We start from the raw sequence: 24,087 nt of genomic DNA on the forward strand, positions 1-24,087 counted from the left end.
ATGTCCTTAGGTTAGTTAGGTTTAATTAGTTCTAAGTTCTAGGCGACTGATGACCTCAGAAGTTAAGTCGCATAGTTCTCAGAGCCATTTGAACCAGCCATTATTTTCGTTTTGCTTTTGTTGATGTTCATCTTATATCCTCCTTTCAAGACACTGTCCATTCCGTTCAGCTGCTCTTCCAGGTCCTTTGCTGCCTCTGAGAGAATTACAATGTCATCGGCGAACCTCAAAGTTTTTCTTTCCTCTCCATGGATTTTAATTCCTACTCCGAATTTTTCTTTTGTTTCCTTTACTGCTTGCTCAATATACAGATTGAATAACATCGGGGATAGGCTATAACCCTGTCTCACTACCTTCCCAACCACTGCTTCCATTTCATGCCCCTCAACTCTTATAACTGCCATCTGGCTTTTGTACAAATTATAAATAGCCTTTCGCTCCCTGTATTTTACCCCTGTCAGCTTCAGAATTTGAAAGAGAGTATTCCAGTCAACATTGTGAAAAGCTTTCTCTAATTCTACAAATGCTAAAAACGTAGGTTTGCCTTTCATTAATCTATTTTCTAAGATATGTCGTAGGGTTAGTATTGCCTCACGTGTTCCAACACTTGCGGAATCCAAACTGATCTTCCCCGAGGTCGGCTTCTACCAGTTTTTCCATTCGTCTGTAAAGAAGGACATCGGCTTATAAAAGTTCAATTACAAACAGTGTGTTACTAATATACAGAAGTTCTCCGCGTAAGGTAAAATTATTTCATAGTTCTCACTTTTTAGTGAAACCCTAAGGTTATCCTTACTTGATGACTGTTTATATTCTGTAGCAGAATCTATACATGTGAAATACAGATGTTGAAACATGAAAGTCCGAAATATCTTATTGCAAGTAGTGCATGCAGTATTTAGATAAAGCCAATGGAACAAACTCACTTACGAGAAAGAGCGCACTTATATTTACATAGCAGCAAATATTGTAGAATATACTCCTATTGAGTTAATAAGAAAGTATCAGAACTTGTCAGAAAAAGGAAGGTTGATAAAAAATATTTGGATCCGGCGCAACACGAACCAGGAACACGGCACTTTCTACTACACTACTGGCCATTAAAATTACTACACCATGAAGATGACGTGCTACAGACGCAAAATTTAACCGACAGGAAGAAGATTCTGTGATACGCAAATGATTAACTTTTCAGAGCATTCACAGAAGGTTGGCGCCGGTGGCGACACCTACAACGTGCTGACGTGAGGAAAGTTTCCAACCGATTTCTCATACACAAACAGCAGTTGACCGGCGTTGCCTGGTGAAACGTTGTTGTGATGCCTCATGTAAGGAGGAGAAATGCGTACTATAACGTTTCCGACTTTGATAAGGTCGGATTGTAACCTATCGCGATTGCGGTTTATCGTATCGCGACATTGCTGCTCGCGTTGGTCGATATCCAATGCCTGTTAGCGGAATATGGAATCGGTGCGTTCAGGAGGGTAATACGGAACGCCGTGCTGGATCCCAATGGCCTCGTATCACTAGCAGTCGAGATGACAGCCATCTTATCCGCATGGCTGTAACGGATCGTGCAGCCACGTCTAGATCCCTGAGTCAACAGATTGGGACGTTTGCAAGACAATAACCATCTGCACGAACAGTTCGACGACGTTTGCAGCAGCATGCAGCTCGGAGACCATGGCTGCGGTTACCCTCGACGGTGCATCACAGACAGGAGCGCCTGCGATGGTGTGCTCAACTACGAAGCTGGGTGTACGAATGGCAAAACGTCATTTTTTCGGATGAATCCAGGTTCTGTTCACAGAACCGTGATGGTCCCATCCGTGTTTGGCGACATCGCGGTGAACGCACATTGGAAGCGTATATTCGTCATCGCCATACTGGCGTATCACCCGGCGTGCTGGTATGGGGTGCCATTGGTCACACGTCTCGGTCACCTCTTGTTCGCATTGACGGCACTTTGAACAGTGGACGTTACATTTCAGATGTGTTACGACCCGCGGCTCTACCCTTCATTCGATCCCTGCGAAACCCTACATTTCAGCGGGATAGAGCACGACCGCATGTGCAGGTCCTGTACGGGCTTTTCTGGATACAGAAAATGTTCGACTGCTGCTCTAGCCAGCACATTCTCCAGATCTCTCACCAATTGAAAACGTCTGGTCAATGGTGGCCGAGCAAGTGGCTCGTCACAATACGCCTGTCACTACTCTTGATGAACTGTGGTATCGTGTTGAAGCTGCATGGGCAGCTGTACCTGTACACGCCATCCAAGCTCTATTTGACTCAATGCCCAGGCGTATCAAGGCCGTTACTACGGCCAAAGGTGGTTGTTCTGGGTACTGATTTCTCAGGATCTATGCACCCAAACTCCGTGAAAATGTAATCACATATATATTTGTCCAATGAATACCCGTTTATCATCTGCATTTCTTCTTGGTGTATCATAATTGCCAGTAGTCTATATAAATCTGAGTCCGCGCCAGAATGACCATGAATGTTTTGCGACTATACTTTGTAGTTTACCATCTCCTGAAAGCTTTATTCATAGACTATTCTTTAATCACCGGTATCACGTTTCCTGTCATTTCATTACTGCAAATTGTACAATTAACGATGGGTTTTCAAGGCTAGACTTCATAGAAACGGCATATGTACAGAAGGGTTCAACAGTAAGCCAGTATGACATCTCGCGACTCTGTACTGGAGAGAAGTGGCGTTATGTGACCTAGGTGGCATTCTTCCATCACAGTGGCCTACGTTAACACACGCGTTCAGAATAGCTGAAATACTAGATATTGCTCTGCACGTTCGGAAAGCCTACCCGAGGTGCCTTTGGCACGCTACGGCTCGGGAACTCGCCGCGCTTAGATGCACAGTCCGCGTGCGACGGCTTTACACTCGTTTCTGTTGGTTTGCCACGATTTGGCGCTCTGCGGCGACAGGTGCTCATTGAGCGGCCGCTGCCGCCAGCTCGCGAGCGGGTCCGCGCGGCTGTAGTACTCGCGGTGACGTAGCGGCGGCGGCCGCCAATCAGAGGCGGGGCGCGCCTTATGTGGAGGCGTGCCGCGGGCCGCGGCTGGGCGACGCGCTGGCGGCCGGCCGCGCTGACACAGTGGGCGACGCCGCCGTCTGCGCTGACGCTGCCCTTTGCCGTACGTGCCGGCTGCTGCCTTATCTGGTAGCGAGGCACTGGGTCACGCGGACACGCCTCTCTTGTAGCGCCAAGTCAGCACACTGCGACGGCCATTTCTTTTTCTCGCTAATGCTGCGCACAATTGTCAGCGGAACATTTATCGCGAACAAAACGTGTCACACGAGACTGGCAATACGAAAGGAAAATGGTTCAAATGGCTCTGAGCACTATGGGACTCAACATCTTAGGTCATAAGTCCCCTAGAACTTAGAACTACTTAAACCTAACTAACCTAAGGACATCACACACACCCATGCCCGAGGCAGGATTCGAACCTGCGACCGTAGCAGTCCCGCGGTTCCGGACTGCAGCGCCAGAACCGCTAGACCACCGCGGCCGGCTGGCAATACGAAAGGAAACTGAGGACAGCAGAGTGGACCCTTATTGTAAAATTAAACGTACGAGGTCTGTTCAATAAAGAATGATCATAAATGTTTTTTTGACAACGTACCTTTGCTCATCCTCATAATTTTGATGGTCCTTCTCAAAGTAGTTTCCCATGAATGGGATGCACCTGTCCCAGCGTTCCTGCCAGTCTTCAAATACATGCTGGAAATCATTTGTTGAGAGGTCCAAAATCGCCTCCGCAGCCTTCACCACTGCTCCAGATTGATAATCCGTCCACGAGGGCGTTTCTTCATGTTAGGGAATAGAAAAAACGTCCAGGGGGCTAAATCCGGACTATAGGGAGGGTGAGGGATGCACTTCACGTTGATTTTTTTGAGATATTCAACAAAAACATTGGCAATATGCTTTCGCGCATTATCGTGGTGCAGCATCCAGCCTGCTTCCCGGAAATGTGGTCTTTTGTGCCTGATATGGATTACAATGTTTTCAGGTCACCCCTGTAGTATTGACCAAAAAATGGCTTTGAGCACTATGGGACTTAACTTCTGAGGTCATCAGTCCCCTAGAACTTAGAACTACTTAAACCTAACTAACCTAAGGACATGACACACATCCATTCCCGAGGCAGGATTCGAACCTTCGACCGTAGAGGTCGTGCGGTTCCAGACTGTAGCGCCTAGAACCGCTCGGCCACCCCGGCCGGCAGTATTGTCCAGTTACTGATGTCTGTGCAGGTACAACATGCTGATAAACCATTCCATGAATATCAAAGAATGAGATGACCGTAACTTTCTCAGCAGAAGCAATCAGTTTTGCTTTTTGGGGGTTGGTGAAATAGGAGATTTCCACATTGCGCTTTGCTGTTTGCTCTCAGGATCAAAATGATTCAGCCAAGTTTCATCAGCAGTGATTACATTTGAAACAAACTCTGGTTCTTCCTCTAACATCAACTTTAAACTGCATGCAGACGTGCACGCAAATGCCCTTTTGTTCGGGAATCAACAATCTTGGAACCCATCGCGCACAAACACGTGTCATGTGTAATTTTTCTGTCACCAACGTGTGGGTGGCACCCAATGAAATTTCAGAAAGTGATCTTAAGGTAATTCTTCGATCCTCTCTCGCAATGACAGCAGCAGTGTTGACGCTTTCTTCCGTAAGAGCAATAAATGGAGCACCGGGTCCACCTTCCTTAAAAATTGATTGTCTCCCCTCTTTAAACATTTTAAACCACCTTCGGCCTCGGCTGAAGATCTGTTGAGACGAAAGCAGCATTTCAAAGCCGCATATTGTTCCTCGCGTGGTACCTCCACTGCAGCGGCAGACGATGCTGAACATGTCTGACGCTCTGACCTTGCCTGCCTCTCACAGGCGGGCCTAGGAGTCCTAATAATGAAACTACTACGGCGTGTTTGTTGCACATTTAGCTAGCAGAATACCGTAAGATTAAATTTTAGCGCGAGAAATTATGACCATAAAAAATTATGATCATTCTTTATTAAACAGCCGCGCGGTCTAAAGGGGCCTTGCCACGGTTCGCGCGATTTTCCTCCGTTGGAGATTCGAGTCCTCCCTCGGGCATGGGTGTGTGTTGTCCTTAGCGTAAGTTAGTTTAAGTTAGATTAAGAAGTGTGTAAGCCTGGAACCGATGACCTCAGCTGTTTGGTCCCATAGCAACTTACCACAATGAACCACCTCACGAACCATGGACCTTGTCGAGATGAGGGTGGTTTGCGTACTTCTGCGACACAGGTAGCTGTACCGTAGGTGCAGCCACATTGGAGGGGTATCTGTGGAATGGCAAAACAAACATATGGCTCCTGGAAAGGACCAGCAGCCTTTTCAGCAATAGTAGGGGCAACAATCTGGATGACTGACCGATCTGGTCTTGTAACATTAGCCAGCATGGCCTTGCTGTGTTGGTGCTATGAATGCATGACACCAAGGAGTAACTATAGCGGTTACATTTCCCGAAGACAAGCACTTGAATTGATGGCCTTCTTAGTATATGTACAATATCCACTTTTAGTCCTATTTCATACCGTGCTCCCACTTCAGCAATGTTCCAGGACAAGGAGACCCGTGCGAAACTTTCGTACTTTTATAGTTGTAAATAATGACAGTATTTGGAATAAGTGGTGTCATTAGCATAAGGGTAGTTGTGGGGATGGATTGGATTGGATTGTTTGGGGGAGGAGACCAGACAGCGACGACATCGGTCTCATCGGATTAGGGAGGGACGGGGAAGGAAGTCGGCCGTGCCCTTTCAGAGGAACCATCCCGGCATTTGCCTGGAGCGATTTAGGGAAATCACGGAAAACTTAAATCAGGACGGCCGGACGCGGGATTGAACCGTCATCCTCCCGAATGCGAGTCCAGTGTGCTAGCCACTGCGCCACCTCGCTCGGTGTAGGAATGAAAAGGAAATATATTTAACAACGAACCGAACGACGTGAAGTAATAATCGTGAATTTATGGTACATCATTGTATATATATTTACATGCACATAATTGTATACGAAATCCAGTTACAGTAAGTACGTTAGGCCTTAGTAGTAGTAGCGGGAAGTATATTCATTTAGAAAAGTCGACTTCGGCGATGGGCAGAGGTGGTCTACCGCAGTGGTCGCGGTTATTATACATGATAATTATGTATACAAATTATTCAGTTAATAAGTGCTGTAAAATAAATGGAGTTAGCTCCGTAAAATATGTGTTTGGAGGTGGGCATCCATGATGCCCTTTAGCCAATAATAGTTAAAAGTCTCTTTTATGTCAAAATTTTCCACAAATAGTACGTTTTAGCACAAAATCGATATGCAATGTCAAAAGCTGGTTAAAAAACCTTTCTAATGATACAACATTCATCCCTGTACGATTAGTATTTGCTGAGAAAAAGGGATGACTTGAGAAATGTTACATATGATGAGCCCCACAAGAAATCTCCTTTGGACTAATTGTCCTATCCCTATATCCTACTTACGATACGAAGTCTGCACCTGATTTATCTACGATTGAGTCTACGTCATAGTTTGATTTCATGTCCCCACAAATTGTTATATCTCGCTATTCATATTATGATTCATTGACATTGTAGCCCTAAGGTACTACGTTTTAAATTTTGTGAAGCGCACAGTTTTACATTTAATGTCAGTTGCCAATCTTTAATCAGTTTGAAATCTTATAAACATACGAATATTTGTGCAGCTTTTTTCAGATTGCACCTCACTGCAGATTATTGCATCATCGGCAAATAGTGTATATGATTTACCAGGTCATTAACATAAAACTCGAATAGCCAGGATAGTGACACATTTCCCTTGAGCACACCTGAGCTTACTTCTACATCTGTCGATGACCCTTCATCCACGATAGCAAGCTGCTTCCGCCCTATCAAGAAATTCTCAGTTTTGCCACAAATTTCGTCTCATACCCTGTAAGATCGTACTCCTAATAAGAAACATAAGTTTGGTGCTGGGAAGCTTTTCGCAAGCCTATGCTGTATTCTCCTGACTGTCCTGATCCATATTTGTGACACCTCATAACGTTATCCAGAAAAGTAAGTAGGAGAACAAATCTATCTTCCGACTGAATCCCGAGCATAATCCATGTCTGGTACCCTTACAAACCTTTAGACTGAGAGCGATTGAGGCAAAGGTAGTTCCCAGTTGCAAGTGAAAGAAAGAAATAATAATAACGACAGTAAAAATAAAAAAAATATCATTTCGCATAGTACTTTCATGCTATATACTTTTCCTCCTTCTTACCTTTATTATTTTTTTCTTTTCTGGAAAAGCTCTGCTGCAGTAACCAACGAGTCAGCCACAGTAAAAATACTGCTCAACGCGAAGCACTGAGTAGACGTTAGAAGGAAACAGACGTTAGAAGGAAAAAGAGATGGGATTCAAGTTAGATAACATGGGGCTAAATTAACAGCGATATGTGTAGAGTGGGGAACATAACTTAGGCAGGTGGAGCTAATCTTTCATGTTTCTTTTCTTGTTTTATTAGAGCCAAGCCGTCACTCATTTGATTAACTAAATTTCTGTCATTGAGTTAGACGAGAAGTAACTGTACTGGTTTCCTTCCTTAATTCGACCCTGGTCCGTCCCCCACTAATTATGAATAAATGTCTAATTTCTTTCTATTATTAAATTTATGACTTCTCTTCAACTGAGACGTTCAAGACAGATTTTCTTTCAGGTATACGTGATGCTTATGGCGACTTTTTTTATAACTAAATGTATGTTTCTGGATCACGAGTTTCCATTTAAAGGTTTTGAAATCACTTATACTATTGTAGCTACGTTACTTCCCACCATAACTAATAAATTAATTTTCATATTATCAACTGATAGTGTTTCCTTATGCACAGCAGTTTTCTGACCCCGAAGTCCATGGAGACCCCCACATCACATGATTCAGAGTATCAGGTATTAAGCCTTACAAAAGTTTTACGACACGTCGTATAACGTGTAGCTCGGGGACTGGGTGTTTGTGTTGTCCTCATCATTTCATCATCATTCGTGAAAATGGCGAGACTGGACCGAGTAAGGATTGGGAATTTGTATGGGCGCTGATAAACACGCAGTTGAGCGCCCCACAAACCAAACATCATCATAATCATTACAGACGGGGTTGCGTTTGTTCTCTTCATTCTAGATTCTCTCGGTATCAAATAAGGTTTTTGAAGCAGTCAGTGCCCTACTATAAGTCTATTTCATGGAGCTGAGACACTTAAGTGGTCGAGAGTATTTCTTAATGCCTGATATTATCCTTTTGTTTTTGTAATATATTGCTATTGGTGTAGCTTCTTTTGGAAATGTCTTTTCAAAGTTAAATACAAACAATGTTGAGAAATTAGAGAATTTCACAATTTCAGGTGGTTTCTCTATACACGTCATCCCAATTTCGGTAGCCTAGTTCGCTTGAAAAGTATTTTATATAACACGTATATTAGGTGCAAAACTTTTCAAGCGAACTGGTGTGGAGTGAATTTCTGAACACAGATGTATAGAGTAAACACATGTAGACCGAAAATGTTGTCAGTTTGCGCTCGTCATTATGTGCCTTTGATATTTTAATTCCGCCAGTGACACTTGCCATGCAAGTCCAAGAAATATTGTGATAGAGGTATTGTAAAGATATTTTCCTGTGCTTAATATCAATTTGATCGATCGAATGGTTTAATAAGAGTCGCAGCCTGACTTGAAATCAGAATGGTGCAGGTGTACCGGCCATTGACTGAATGAGATCACTATTAAAGCTGTTGCCAACTTTGTAAGGGAAGACCGCCAAGTTAACTTTGGATTCACTGGCAGGAACGTTCAACGTGCAACATATTCGCGCATTCATAATTTTTGAAACTTTCTGTGCATGTGGGATAAGTCCACTTGAAAAGATGCAAATGAGCCTGAAAGTTTTAAGAACGTTCCGAGACTTGCAACGATGCTTAAGGACGCCTATGTCAGTTCCTACTTTCGGTCGTAACAACAACAGACTTTAGCCTAGAAGGCTGAAAACATTCTGACCGGCCTGTTGTTGAACTAAAAATTATCTAAATTTCCTGTATGTATTCTCCGTGACACAACATCTTAGCACACCACAGAAGCTAGTTGCGGCTGAGTGATGATCTAAAGCGTGCACTTCAGGTGTCACTATTTCACGTGCTACCGTAGGGTGGGGATTCTCAACGTACCATACATGATTATTGCGACTACTCAATATTCCATCTCCGGTGAAAAAGATTTCATCCGAGAGAAATACTGTCTATATGCAGGAGAACGAGACTCGAACGGCTGCAACACTCATTGGCTCAATGCCACTCGAAGTTTGACGTAAGCAGGAGTATAAGCTTCCACATTCTGTGAATGGAAGAGCGTAGGTACTGTTCCCGTACGACTTTCCAGACACTATTGTGCAGGGCCGCAGTATTATGTGCAAATGATAGAATACTTGTTAAACGCTTTAAAGTTTATTGCTATTTGTGTGCGTGCTTACCCTAGACCTGCGTTATGCCAAGAATTTGCTGTAAAACGCTGTTGCTTATTACGTCTGAATACGGCAAGGTCGTGAGCCAAGTAGTCATGAAAAGCACACGGCTAACTAAAATCCTACGAGAAATCAACACAGCTCTTCCTAGACAATAAACCGACTTATAGTCAAACGAGTTAGTGGTCGTTACCTTCACCGAGTAATAAGAGAATGGTCGTTGAGTTTGGTCGCTGTGCACAACGATAACATTGTTATAGTGAGAAAAACAAGCTTTGTTATTAGTGAGTCGGCTAATCACGGAAAGTTGTAGGACAATTTAAAGGATGTTCTAATCTGAATCATGTTTACATATAACAGATTTCTATTTGCTATAACTGTTGGACACAATATATAAATAGTTAACAGAGAGCTAAGTTTTCTAAAAATTTGGGTTGAATTTACACAAAAATGATGCTAACACTACGGGGAGGCACAAAATTATATCGAAGACAGCATGGAGAAAACGCAACAAGTAGTCCATATCTGAATAGTTTGCAAGTTCAACATTAATGAGACAAAATCACCAAGTATAGTCAAATGGGCAACTCAAGTTGGGTGCCGGAAGAATTAAGTAGGGAGTGGTTCAGAGTATGGATCGCACTGCCGTGAAATTCGAAACTTATATTTCCCAAAATCATCAATGTACGTGCCCATCGGCACCAGACGGTGGCCGGGTCACCAGTCGCTAGGTCGGCCGGAACACAAATCCCATGAAAATTGTATCTCCAGCCTGAGCTCTCAGCTTTCAAAATCTCTACGTGTAGGGGGCGACTCAGTGTTGTTGCCAATGTGACGGACGAGAACGTCGCTTATTTCATAAAAAAACTGGGAGAATGGGGCAAGAATTTACACTCTTTGAATACAAAATGCACATTAAGAAACACGAGATTGGTGCTGGCGTAGAGCAGTGTCTGCCTAACTGGTCAGCCTCTTCGTGACAACTATTGTCCTGGGGTGACTCAAGTTGACTGGATGACCGAAAGTTTTGAGCGAAAGCAACCGTCTTTGTTACGTTGGCTGGGCAGCACTGTGGCATCTATACCTTTTATGTTCGTTCATAAGGGCCAGAAATGTCACACACAATTATTCTCTGTGGAAGGCAGCAACGGCACGGCATTTCCTGTCATCAGCTAGGCCAGCAGCTATTTGGGTTTCACATGAGCTATGTTGTCGGAATCCATGCAGGATGCTATGGAGGAGATCATTCTGCTCGAGTCACCTTATGACTGTTTTAGATACCGGGACGCTTGTACGAATTCAAATACAGATGAACTTATCTGTTAAATACTGCCCATTTTGTAAAACTCTAAGCGATCAGAAGAATGACGAAATAAATGAGGGCGACCTGCGAACAGTGTGTGATTCTTAATTGGATCAATGTGGTATAGGAAACCTCGTTATTTGTGCTGGTGTTCCTTAGGCGGGAAAGCAGAAAAGCATTGGCTGAAAAACCTTCGATATCTGTAGTCATCATTCCTACTATGACGACCTTGGCGGATTAGTGTTGATGGCTCACACTTTTCCCTGCTCAGCATCCGAATTCCGCAACTTGCCAAAAACTGTCCGTAGCACCAGTACAATTCACAAGGCGAACAAAAATGTGTATAAAGTGGTCGTTACAGACGGTCAGTGAGGAGAGCTGTGACGAAAAATAAGAGGGCGACGGCTGCAAAAGCCACCGCACAACTCAGTGTCGCACTCGTCAAACCTGTCACCATCAAAACAACCTGAAGGGAGCCACATAAGCTGGGAATTGCTGCGCAGGCTGGAAATCCAAAACAGCTCACCATTGATGCAAATGCCCGTAACGGGATGCGACTGTCATTTGGTCGGATGAGTCTCGTACCACACTGTTTCCAACTTCTGGCAGGGTTTACGTTCCAAAAGTGAAACACAGCGGCGATTCGGTGATGATTTGCGCAACCATACCGTGGTATCCTAAGGACTCCATGGTTACTCTGCAAGGTCGCGTTGCTGTCAGGGATTATGTGACCATTTTGGCTGATGAGGTCCATCCCAGGGTGCAATGTTCGTTCTTCAGTGGTGCTCGAGTGTTCCAAGACGACAGTGCCTGTTCACACAGCTCGGATCGTCTGGGACTGGTTTTGTGAACACGGGGACCGAGAGTCTCTTCTCCGCTGCCCACCACAGTCACCAGATCTTAATATTATTGAGCCTTTGTGGTCTTCTTTGGAGAGAAGGGTTAGTGACCACTGTCCACCTGCATCATCGTTACCTGAACTTGGCACTATTTTACAGGAAGAATTGTATAAGATTCCCTTGAAACCATGTTTATTCTCAGACCACTAGCAGCTGTTTTGAATGCCAATGGTTTCCTGCACCGTATTAGGCATGGTAATGTGTTTTCGTTCTTAATGTTTCCACATTTTTGTCCGTCCCCTGCACCCCAGTTGAGAGAAGCATTAACAATATGGAACCTGTGGGTCCGCCTCGATGCAAAACACTTTTATTATTGCAATTTTGCCATATGATGACATGGTTGGAGACCGTGACTGTTGTTTGAAGACAAATGTTGATGGCGTTAGGACAGCAACCAGCCACAAATTTACTTTCAGTTCCTTTATTCAAAGGGTACTGTTACCGGTTTCCAATCGTTGTGATTCATCCTCAGACGATTTACACGCTTTCTTTATGACATGTGGTGTGTATTTTACAGATTAATTGTCCTAAAATATAAATAATACATAATTATAAACACGCCACACATAGATGGATTCGTTACAGATTTTCGTTGCATGTGACTTAGGTGAAACGTCGGTTTGGAGTGTTTGTTTTCATAACATTCGTCCAACAGATGTAGATGCATTCCCACTGCATTCTTATTGTTGCACACGCAAATTGTTCTCACTGAACACTTTAGATTTGTCACTGAGAAGATTTCTACCACGCACCACATGTTTTGATACATACAAAGAGCTTACAAACATATGAGTATCACAGATGCTATGATATATCGTAACATTTGACGATGATGTCCTATGTTTGGAACGGATCATATATTCATTTACACAACTGTAATGCCTTTTACACTAGTACAGAGACACTGAATTTTTGAGTTGATACTTTTAAATTAATTATATATATATATATATATATATATATATATATATATATATATATATATATAATAGTGGCAACGGCATCTCTGCATTAGCAATCTATTCCCAACCGAAAGATGTCAAATCGAAGTGGAGTCAGTAGGACGACATGTGTAAAGGTGAGTTTACATGGTCATATTTTATGGAAATGTGTGGCAGCAGTCAACATTGCTGTCAACATTGCTGCAGTGTGACTGTAATACACGGTGATATTACCATATATGTATGACTCGGCAAAATTTCTAATGGAGCAGGCTGTTCCCGAGGTATGGCCGAGATGTTGCTCGTGTTGTCCACCAAGTGGAAAGTATTTCATATGGCTGGGCGGTATGTATCTCTGTCACTGTGCCGGCCGGTGTGGCCGAGCGGTTCTAGGCGCTTCAGTCTGGAACTGTGCGACCACTACGGTCGCAGGGTCGAATCCTGCCTCGGGCATGGATGTGTGTGATGCCCTTAGGTTAGATAGGTCTAAGTAGTTCTAAGTTCTAGGGGACTGATGACCTCAGATGTTAAGTCCCATAGTGCTCAGAGCCATTTTTTTCTGTCATTGTCTGTAAATGCTTCCCACTCATTCTCAGGCTTCCTCTTCTTCACATCGAAGGTGCTTCAGCGCCCACTCATGTAATCTGAGCTGTGAAACAATATTATTCCGCTTCACTTCGTAAGTTGTGCACATACTTAAGGGGGATTCGATTTGTTTGTTGTCTTGAAGAATGTCGAAGTGGATGAGAGAACCATTAATTTCATAAACGTGATTCGTACATTTACGACCTAAGCTGTGGAACATTATAAGTGACTAAATCGAAATTCGCCCACTAGGACGCTACAGCACTATTTCTTTTATATTTGAAACACCTCTATTGATGTGTGGGGACTGTGTATGCTGCCGCTTGATTGTATTAATGATGAAATAAAAGGGTCACCAGTTATCTAAGCGTCAATGATTAATACAACATAAAAGAATATATCCTATGGTCTGTAGGCTGACCGGAAGCTAACTGTTATTTAAAAGAAATTTTGCGCCGCAGAATAGTCATAAGAAACAATGTTCGTCATATATGAGTATACCTGATGGTCTTGGTTAATTATATTCAAGTGGCATAGTCGTTAACTAATTAATCAAGAGGCAAGTCGCTTGTGGGCGTGAAACCTCGTCAGTTTCTAAGCTTTCTCCTTGCTGCTGGAGCCATTGTATCTATAGGAGGCATAACCCCGACGTTAATCAGAAGATTTCCGCTAAGGCGCATTACACTAAAATCCTGCGGTGACGGACCACTGACAAGTTTGAAAAGCGATCGTCCATGGCAGAACCTCCTTTGAAGGCCTATGAGTTACGTTGAGGTTCTCCTTTGTCTGAGGGGCACGAAATAGTGCTCTGCCGTTAGAGTCACACTTCTTTCCGGGAGTCTAATTATATCTGCAAATATTCAGCAAGTGCCAAAAGCCAAAGAACGGTTTAGAAAAGTAAAAACATGTGAGGGGGATCTGAAAGAACTATCTCATACAAACAGTACAAAAATGTCTCTAACAAAATTTCGTCTCATGCATGAATATTAAAAAAAGGGTCTGATCAAGAACTGTATCGTTCAGCTTTAAAAAATGGAAGTGTAGGATACATATCGTTCAATAAACAGTGCACACTATAGCATTATCGGTCAGACGACAAGTAGAAAATAAGAAGAAATGCAGCTAGATCCAGAATCGAACTCGTTAACTCGCTCTTGTCTATTCTGAGATTTGTCACGCAAGCCTATACGTGAACGAACAAGATTGTCAGTTTAACATCACTTTTGAAGCAGATGCTGTTCGTGTTTGCTGTATTTTAACACTACGAGTAATGGCTACAAACGCAGATAAATCATTTCTAACGTTGACTCTGGCACTATGCTTAAAGAAGGAGTAGAAGAAATGGAGGCTCTGGTCCAGGGAATGGCTTAAAATGAGAGAGAAATATACACATGAAAATCTTTTGAAGGAAGTATTACACTCGGAACCTGGTGCTTACATTCTCCGAATGCACAGTGAAACTTTCAATAATTTGTTTAGAGTTAATTCGCCATCACTTGAAAAAGAAGACACAAGGACGTGGAAATTTGTTCTCTTCTACGTGATACTCTGATGTCAGTTCATTAAAACACGACAACAAGGGAACATATAGCCTACATCGTCCTTTAATTGTATTGTCCTCTCACTTATATGTCGTGGGCAGAATACTGATTTTCTTCTTAAGCTCTTCCTGCGTAATATATGCTTGGGAAAAACTCGGAACCTCTACCATTTCGGTAAATGCCAATGCTATTTTGTTTTTATCCTTAGCCGCAGTTTTCATTGTGAAAACTCAACGATACAGCGAGGTAAATGGTAAAGAAACAATTTTTCACAAACATATGTGGCGAAATGTCAAAAGAAACAACGTCCACCATCTTGTAAAATTTTTTATCAGTCACATTTCTTTCAAACACCTCAGACACGCTCTATCTTCGACAAAGACGTGAAACAGCACCGTACAAGGTCAAATATTTGGCGAACGTGATAAAGATTGACAAACTGATGTACGGAGGCCTTAACACAAAACTCTATCCACTGCCCTAAGTGGGCGGACGCTGTAACTATTGAATGACGATTCTTGTCGAACATTTTTGTACCACACATTTTTATCGTTATCTGGCAAAGGAACCGCACTGAGGCCTCCGACTGGCGAATTTTGGCTTAGCCTGCATAGAGAGGTTACAGTCTGAAACCCGACATTCTAGTTGCTACCGTTGTAGTAGAAGAAGGTCTGCAGCACCAACCAGTAACTGTGTGTTGTATTCTAACTGTGTGTTGTATTCTGCAAAGGGGCCCTTGTGAGGCAAACTGTGAAGCTACTTGATTGAGAAGTAGCGGCTACGGTCTCGTAAACTGACATACGGCTTGGAGAGCGGTGTGCTGACCACGTGCCCCTCCATATCCGCATCCAGTGACGCCTATGGACGACATGGTGATCGGTCGGTGCCCGTTGGGCTTTCATGGCCTGTTCGGGAGAAGTTTAGTTTTTAGTTTTTATTCTGTATAGGTCGACAAGACTTATAATGTTTTTCAAGGCTTCGTTACTTGTGTTTCCGTGATCATGGGCAGAACTTAACCAACTTTCCTTTTTTTTCACTGCGGTCTTTATACACAACACGTTTCAAGTCCCGTAACTCTGATAGTAGATTATCTCATTTATGAAATTCCTGGTTATATCGCTGTGCTTGTGAACCACATTAGAATATTACCGCTGACAATAATTTTTTTACCGCTTTTGTAGGCGAATCGTCAGGGTTGCTGTCTTCGGTGGGGAGGGACCGGGGTCGATTCTCGGTGCCGCTTCAGATTTTTTCTGAGGTAGGGACGTCTGGTCGGAGTCTGTTCAGTCCTCGTAAGGCCAAATAAGGAGCTGCTCGAATAAAGACGCGGCAACATCACCGGGATTCACCTACTGCCAGTAACGGCTGCAGGGATTGGCGACATGCAGGTCAAATGTCTCACGGTGATAGGTCGCTCCGCGTACTGCCTTGTAGGCAGTAGTTGGTCAGTCGGAACAGGCCTAAGACCCAATGCGCGAGTTGTGTTTATTTACTTACATTTCATTTTTATTTAAAACTACCTTGATGAATTTACAGGGCCCTTCCACCATAACGCTGCTAACGTCAGGTATCAAGGGGCATATCGACGAGATGTCAACTCTGAAGAGTGCCTGCCGTTTTGGCCGAGCGGTTCTAGGAGCTTCAGTCTGGAACCGTGCGACCGCTATGGTCGCTGGTTCGAATCCTACCTGTGTGATAGCCTTGGGTTAGTTAAGTTTAAGTAGTTCTAAGTTCTACGGGACTGATGACCTCAGATGTTAAGTCCCATAGTGCTCAGAGCCATTTGAGCCATCAACCTTGTGTATGAATAATCAGTAACTGAAGGGTGATCGCCAACCTCGTTGTAACTGGTATAGTCTTGGTTTTTCCACCTCTCAGATCAGTTGCTCAAGAACATAGCCAAAGGGACGGGGGGTGGGGGTGGGGGGTGGGGCGTCATGACCCCCCTTATCACGCAGATGAAATTACATACGGTCTAGTTGCCATGTAGCAAAACTGAAAGATATTTTGATTTTCAGTCATACGACGAAAACGGGATACGCACTCTCGATAGTCAACAAGACCATCGATCAGTTCAGTTACTTACTTGCAGTCGAATTAAATGTAAGATGTGCTTCACTTATTGTTTTTGTACTGTGTGCTGGTGTGATAGTTTCTAATTATCGATAAGTTTGTAACAAGAAAGAAGAAGGATGCAGGTTATGATTCGTCTACCAGCGTTACAGTAGTTAAAAACATGCACGCAGTACTACAACAGCCCATTCAGCTTGAAAGGTCTCTGTTGGATTCCTTTCATGTTAATTTCTTAAATCTGTTGTCATTTACGGCATAAATTCCTCTTCTAAATTTACTGTGGTGTTTCTGACTATCTGGGAGGAGACTGAGCCGTGAAACGTGTTACTTTTACACATAAACAAGAACGATCTGTCACACTACTACACTTTAAAACACAGTTTATATGTAATTCATGTCACACAGTCTTATACGAAACCTACATCCGCTTTCTTTTATATGCTGTATATGATAAGATACTGTCATCCCCCTTCCCTTCAGTGTGAGAGGATGAATGAGCAAATGTATTTCTAGTTGCATGCTGGATGGTAGCAGACAAGCCTGTCTGCTAGAGAACAGTAGGACCAACGTCGGAACAGGTAGCTACGCTTTCTAGAAGCAAAGAGGTTTCTATTCTTAGTATGGTCCTGTCCGTCCCTTGTCATGTTGGTATAGGAAGCTGCCTCTCTGGTCACTTCCGTCTGTATCTGGGAAGCACGCTCGGTAGGAGCGCAGGTCAATCTGTCTGCGGCGAGCGTCTGAAGTGGTAAGATCTCCGGCTAAGCGCGTGTCTGCTAAGTCCGTAGGACAATGGATTTCTTAAGTTCAGCCTAACTGAAAATTTAATCACCTTTATTCCAGGTTTAGCTCTAAAATATCTAATGTTATCTTAAATTGCAACGCAGTGTAATTTGAGTGTGAAGTTTAGAATATCTTCCGGTAGTTGCTTTGTCACTACTTTGTGAGTTAAGTGGAACCACGTGTTGATCAGTAACTCTAACTAAGAACATAAATCTTAAATGCGAATGTGAGTGAGATTACAACGTCTCGTCTTGACAATATTTTTCAATATAGCAACTTTTCTTTATTTTCAACCCACGTGGGGTGTACTTCGTGAGACCAGTACCATGTGCTTATACAATTTTTTGACCCATCAGGTTAACAGTAAGACGATAGTAACCAGTTCGAGGTTTTTCTTTTGTAAAATGTGTTTCGATGTAATTTATTTTAATTATCAAAATTATTGTGGAGTTACACTCTTTGTGTAAACCAAGCTGACCACGCGAAGCATGTGGTGTAAGCATCAAAGTAGCCCTCAGCTATTCTTTTCGGGAAGATTTCACAGAGAGTTAGTATGAATGTAGTATACCAGTGTGTGGTAATTTCATGACGGACAGGATTGCGCTACGAACGTAACTTCTTTGGGAGAAAATTGAATCGGTTGGTTGTGGTTAATTTCCTCTTGCATATGTTTCAACGTTCTTTATGTGTTATTTTATGAATGCAGTGTTGTATGCAGTCTCCCAATCTTGACTCCATATTTGATGTGTTCCGTAAGATTACAAACTCACATTTCCACAATCCTAAATAAGGCACCAGTTTAGTTATGAATCAAGTTTAATATGCTGAAATTTTAACCGCACAATGATCAATGTAAAAATTAATGTGCAAATATAAACTGATTTATTTCTTTTTATTTAAATTGTCTTATATATATATATATATTCACCGGTTATCGTAAGATGAGTACTAACAGATTCTAATTAATGTTAGTGTGGTTGGGAATTTGGTAAGCTAGACTGGATACCTGTTGAAACAGTTGCTCAGTAATACAAGGTTAACTTCCGCAGATAGCTCACAACTTTTAACCCGCTTTTATTGTCTTGAATATCAGCACCGCTTTCAGAACAAATTAAGCAACAACATTACAAGCTATCTGTAGCAGTTTATTGTTAGCACTGGAGTCTTTATTTAGAAACTGGTAGAACTTTCGGGTAGGCAGCGGGCGATAAACACAATTAGAAATAACATTAAATTAAAGTCCGTCCAAAAAATAGACTTCGATTTGTCTGTGTCGCCAAAAAATGGCGTCTATCAACAAACTTATCGACCAAATGGCTGTGGTTGCATTTCTTAAAAAGAAAAAAAAAGAAATGCTCAAAATTCTGTCATTTGTAGCTCAAATAGCCAAATGGCAAAATATCGCCCGTGGTCGTATTCAGTTATGAAAACCAGTTCCGATACGGAGCGACGGGGATGTGCTTGTGATAACAGGACATTCTATAGTTCGGTCGTTTCTACAAGACTTTTTTTCGGCTGGCTGCTTGAATTCGTCCGGGTCGAATGCGCACTGTATTCCCCCCCCCCCCCCCTCCCTTTCGTCCTAAATCAAATTACGAACTTGTAATACTATAATAACTAAGCCTGGAATTCCACGGACAATTAGACCTTAAAATATGCACTCGTTCATGCACCATCAAATGACCAAAAAAGCACACTTAAAGTTTTTCTGTGGAACAGAACAATATCAGACCAGTTTATTCCAAGAGCTCTGTCGGTAACAATATCGGTGTCCCAAAAATTCCCATTCACCATTCCTGATCACTTCTTCGCTCAAATCCAAATTGAGAAAAGAAGAAGGTGCAATGGCTTTGGAGGGTGAAGGGAGATTGGAGCGCATGACGGCTTCTTACTGGTTTGCCAAAATACAACACTCCTAAGTAACGATATTATATTTCTGCTTGATGAAAACTCCTACATCATTGTCGAATAAAATGGTTTATCCTTCTTTATGAATTCCACGTTTAATGGGTCAAAACCCAGAAAATGCATTATTTTTGCACAATAGAGTAGTATATGCGCACTGGACGTAGAAAAAGATGATTAATATGGAGGATTAATGTGTAACATATATTGAGGTGACGGAAGTCATGACACAGTGATACGCAAATATACAGATGGCTGTAGTATCGTGTACACAAGATGCAACAGGGCTGTGGCGGAGGCTTTATTTGTATTCAAGTAGTAAAACGTCGTGTGACTAGGGCCTCCCGTCGGGTAGACCGTTCGGTGGGTGCAAGTCTTTCGATTTGACGCGACTTCGGCGACATGCGCGTCGATGGGGACGAAATAATGGTGATTAGGACAACACAACACCCAGTTCCTGAGCGTAGATAAACTCCGACCCAGCCGGGAATCGAACCTGAGCCCTTGGGATTGACATTCTGTCGCGCTGACCACTCACCTACCGGGGGGCGGACATATAGTCAGGTGAATCATGCGAAAGGTTTCCGATGTGGTTATCGCCGGATGATGGGAATTAACAGACTTTGAACGCGGAATGATAGTTGGAGCTAGACGCATGGGACAACAAACTGGTTCAAATAGCTCTGAGCACTATGGGACTCAACAGCTGAGGTCATAAGTCTCCTAGAACTTACCATCACTTAAACCTAAGGACATCACACACATCCATGCCCGAGGCAGTATTCGAACCTGCGACCGTAGCAGTCGCGCGGTTCCGGGCTGAAGCGCCTAGAACCGCTCGGCCACCATGGTCGGCCGCATGGGACATCTCATTTCGGAAATCGTTAGGGAATTCAATATTCCGAGCTCCACAGTATCAAGAGTGTGCTGGGAATACCAAATTTCAGGCATGACCTCACACCACGGACAACGCAATGACCGACGGCTTTCACTTAACGATAGAATGCAGCGGCGTTTGCGTAGAGCTGTCAGTGCTAACAGACAAGCAGCACTGCGTGAAATAACCGCAGAAATCAATGTGGGCCGTACAACGGATGTATCCGTCAGAACAATGCGACGAAACTTGGCGTTAATGGGCTGTGGTAGCAGAAAACCGCCTCGAGTGCCTTTGCTAACGTTAAGACATCGCCTGCAGCGCCTCTCCTGTGATCGTGACCATATCGGTTGTACCCTAGACGACTGGAAAAGCGTGGCCTGGTCAGAATGATCCTAATTTCAGTTGATAAGAGCTGATGGTAGAGTTCGTGTGCAGCTCAGAGCCCACGAAGCCATGGACCCAAGATGTATAAGGCACGGTGCAAATTCGTGGTGCCTCTATAATGGTATAGGCTGTGTTTAGTGGTCCAACTGACCCGATCATTGATTGGAAATATGTTCGGCTTCTTGGAGACCATTTGTAGCCATTCATGGACTTCATGTTCCAAACAACGATGGAATTTTTACGATGCGCCATGTTACCGAACCACCCAGATCGCTCGCCATGAATCCTGTCGAAAAGTTACGGGACATCATACACCGGCAACACTTTTCCAATTACGGACGGTTACAGAGGCAGTATGACTCAATACTTCTGCAGGGGACTTCCAACGACTTTTTGAGTCCATGCCACGTCGAGTTGCTGCGCTATGCCTGGCAAAAGGAGCTCCGACACGATATTAGAAGGTACCCCATGACTTTCGTCATCTCATTATATGGTCATATTGAGCGTAAAGAATCAAAATATGCAATATGCATGAATTTACTTCCCATGAGGTGAGAATATGCAAACATGCACGGAGAAACTACAATTATATGGTATTATTAGGAGAGGAAATGAATAATACCAGAGTCTGAGAGTATAACCCAGGTATATAAAAACAGGCGTTTTCATGGAGATCCTGATTTTAGAAGTTACCATAACGAAAGAGACTTTGATTGCAGGATACACCGCAAAATTTATTTGCAGTCGTCTATAACTCGCGAATTTAAGCACAATTGCTGCAATTCAAATAAGTAAACATTAAAATCAACAGTTGATTCAATGACAAAAACACAGGAGAAAAAATTATTTCAAAAGAAATTTGATAAAATTCATCCATCTCAGATAAAGAAGACCTTGAATCTGTTATCGATGTACCTAGACAGGTAAAGAAACAAACTGAAAGAGACAACCATCCACACGACCTCTGCTGAAGTGTATTACAGAATAGCAGTACTTTTAACAGCTAGGGTGGACTCATTTAAAATGTGGAGAAGAAATTTCATCGAAGCATGGATTTCTTATCTTTAGTCTAGTCGTTACCATTAACTGCCCTCAGGAAAATTTCGACAAGCTATCTGAACTGAAAGTTAGTTTGAGAATGGGGTATCGCTAACAAAACTGGAAGCAGAATAACATTACGGAGTGAGGAATGGTGTTATCAAGAAAAGTCTCTCCTACCTGATAAACTTATGCTGATTTTTGATGCTTACGATAAGAACTTCTATCCACACACACGGTATCTTTTATCTTTTGCGTGTGCTTGGATCTCTGCCAGTATCACCATGTGAAGATGAGAGGTCATTTTCCACAATGAAATGACCGAGCGAGGTGGCGCAGTGGTTAGCACACTGGACTCGCATTCGGGAGGACGACGGTTCAATCCCGTCTCCGGCCATCCTGATTTAGGTTTTCCGTGATTTCCCTAAATCGCTACAGGCAAATGCCGGGATGGTTCCTTTGAAAGGGCACGGCCGATTTCCTTCCCCATCCTTCCCTACCCCGAGCTTGCGCTCCGTCTCTAATGACCTCGTTGTCGACGGGACGTTAAACACTAATCTCCTCCCCCTCCACAATGAAACGAGTGAAGACTCACTTGCGTCACACAATCGGCAATGAAGGTTGACCGGTTTAGCCTTAATATCCTCTTTTTTTACAGGAGAAGATGTCTTAAATATCATGGCAAGAGAAGGAATACTAAGAGTTTTACTATAGTTATCAGATCAAGTCTTGTGGTAATTATACGTGCGTAAAACAAATTTAATGTTATTTAAGAAAATTAGTGACAAATTTCAATTTCTGCAAATATGTTTTTAAATAATTAATTATCTAAGAAGTCCATCTTTCATGTAAAACAAATGATTGTTTAGTTAATGAACGTATCTAATCTTCATTGGGTACTGTGATTTTACATGACATGTATAGTGTAAGTAAACAATATTTTCATTTCGTCGTACAACATTAGAGTACATAATAAGACAAAAGAAACTAGGCACCACGAATGAATTATCCAAATGGGACGGAAATCGGTAGATGTGATGTACATGTACAGAAAAAGAAATTATTACAATTTCATAAAAATTAGATGATTTATTCAAGAGAAAGAGCTTTTCAGTTTGAGCAGGTCAAAACGCGTTGGTCCACTACTATCCGAGGCGTCTCCAGACACGTCTTTGGCCTCGAACCTCATTGACTGGAGTGGTATTGTCTTCAGTGATAAGTCTCGCTTCGAAATGACCCCAGTAAATAACGAAAACATGTCTTGAGACGCCTCAGACAGCGGTGAGACACAACGTGGCTGTCACCCACCATACGGCCCGACAACCGGGAGTGATGGTCAGGAGAGACATTTCTCATGATCCATGATCCATGTAGAGCACGTATTGGTCTCACCGCGGACGTCTAGTACTCAGCCACACACAACTGATTTCATCAAAGTGTACCGGCCTGAAGATGATGTTGACGCAACGTCGAAACTAGTACCCAAATAAATATAAAATCTTAAGTACAGCTGGAGGCGTTTCATATTTAATAAAAATTATACCAGCTGTGTCCCACCATAATCCAATTTAAATATGGATGTACGAAGATGTAGATTTAACAATTTGGCACACTATCCCTCAGGGTCATCCAACATCTATGTCAATCAACGCCAAGCCGAATACCTGTTAGCATACGGGCCGTAGGTGGGTCAACGTGTTATTGATTTGTTCAATTTGTGAAGCTCTTTCTCTTGAATAAATCATCCAATTTTTCTGAAATTATAATCGTTTGTTTGCCCAAACACGTACGTCACATCTACCGACTTCCGTCCATTCGGGTGATTCCTTCGTGGTGTGTCGTTCTTTCTTCTTGTCTTGGAATGCATTTTTAGCTGGATTGATTAACTCAGTTTTTAGTTTGCCCGTTGCTGTCATGTAAAGATAAATGATACATAAGGAATTGACGAAACGAATTGTGTGCCTGAACTATGTATTACATATATCTTTGAATCTGTTGAAAAACATTCAAAATAATTATTTTTACTCATAGTCCTTTGTTTAGCAGTTGTTATTCTTTTTCAGCTGTATTGTCATCTTCACACTGTAAAGGTTTTCAGCTGTAGAAACAATGATATTAGGTCTACAACTTTGCTTCCGCCGTTTTGCAGTAGACAGCATTAGTGGAAAGGAGTGGTGCAAGTCGTAGCTCGTAAGTATCATACAGTAAGCTTAGGTATTT

Source organism: Schistocerca cancellata, chromosome 1 (genome assembly GCF_023864275.1).
Source record: "Schistocerca cancellata isolate TAMUIC-IGC-003103 chromosome 1, iqSchCanc2.1, whole genome shotgun sequence".
NCBI classification, from domain to species: domain Eukaryota; kingdom Metazoa; phylum Arthropoda; class Insecta; order Orthoptera; family Acrididae; genus Schistocerca; species Schistocerca cancellata.